Below are 791 nucleotides of genomic sequence, written 5' to 3'. Positions count from 1 at the left end.
TTGGAGTGGTTCCATGGACGAAGAACGAGCTTAGATTCCTTGATATCGGGATAAGAAAATCTATTCACATGAACAAAAGCATTCATCTTAGGTCTTCTGTTCGGCGACGACCTACATCCAAAGGCACAATGCGGCACTAAGAGTGCTTTATTACCATCTCTGTGACTCTTACAGCATTAACCTTAATATCACTCCTCTAAACGCTACTAGGAAAATCTAGTTAATTGTCGAGAATGGGAAGTGCCGCATATACTGGAACTTTATATTCTCGACAATTGTTTCTGTTGCACACTCGAGGCCTGACATTGTTCTTCTTGACTTCGAAATCGAACCATGTTCGTTATCGAATTTTCGGCACCAGCTAACAAAAACATCATAGCCTAGGAGAATTAAAAGAAAGAGGTATAGAGACCTTATAAGGGAGTTACAATGATTGTACCCTGCGTGTCAACAATATGCTGAAACACTTGCGAGAAAAATGCAGAAGTTGGTAGTCGTTGGGTCGCTCTGTGTTTTTAGGGTGCACGAAACTTTTGCCGGATCGTCGTATTGATTCTATTACAAACTGTAACCACCTATCTCACGGCCCTGAGACGTGGTTGTGGCTGAAATTTTACCGCGATTTCACTGGTAGCGGCTGCAATTTTTCCGATTAGCACCCGCTCCCGGCGAAATCCTCAGGTTGTCCTTATGACAATTTTTTGATTATACACACACACACACACACACACACACACACACACACACACACACATATACAGTCTGTCAAGTTAAAGCGTGGGTGGCTTTAC

This window comes from Belonocnema kinseyi, chromosome 10, assembly GCF_010883055.1.
Source record: "Belonocnema kinseyi isolate 2016_QV_RU_SX_M_011 chromosome 10, B_treatae_v1, whole genome shotgun sequence".
Classification (NCBI taxonomy): Eukaryota; Metazoa; Arthropoda; class Insecta; order Hymenoptera; family Cynipidae; genus Belonocnema; species Belonocnema kinseyi.
The sequence above is the reverse complement of the archived record's forward strand: the minus strand, read 5'-3'. Positions refer to the sequence as shown.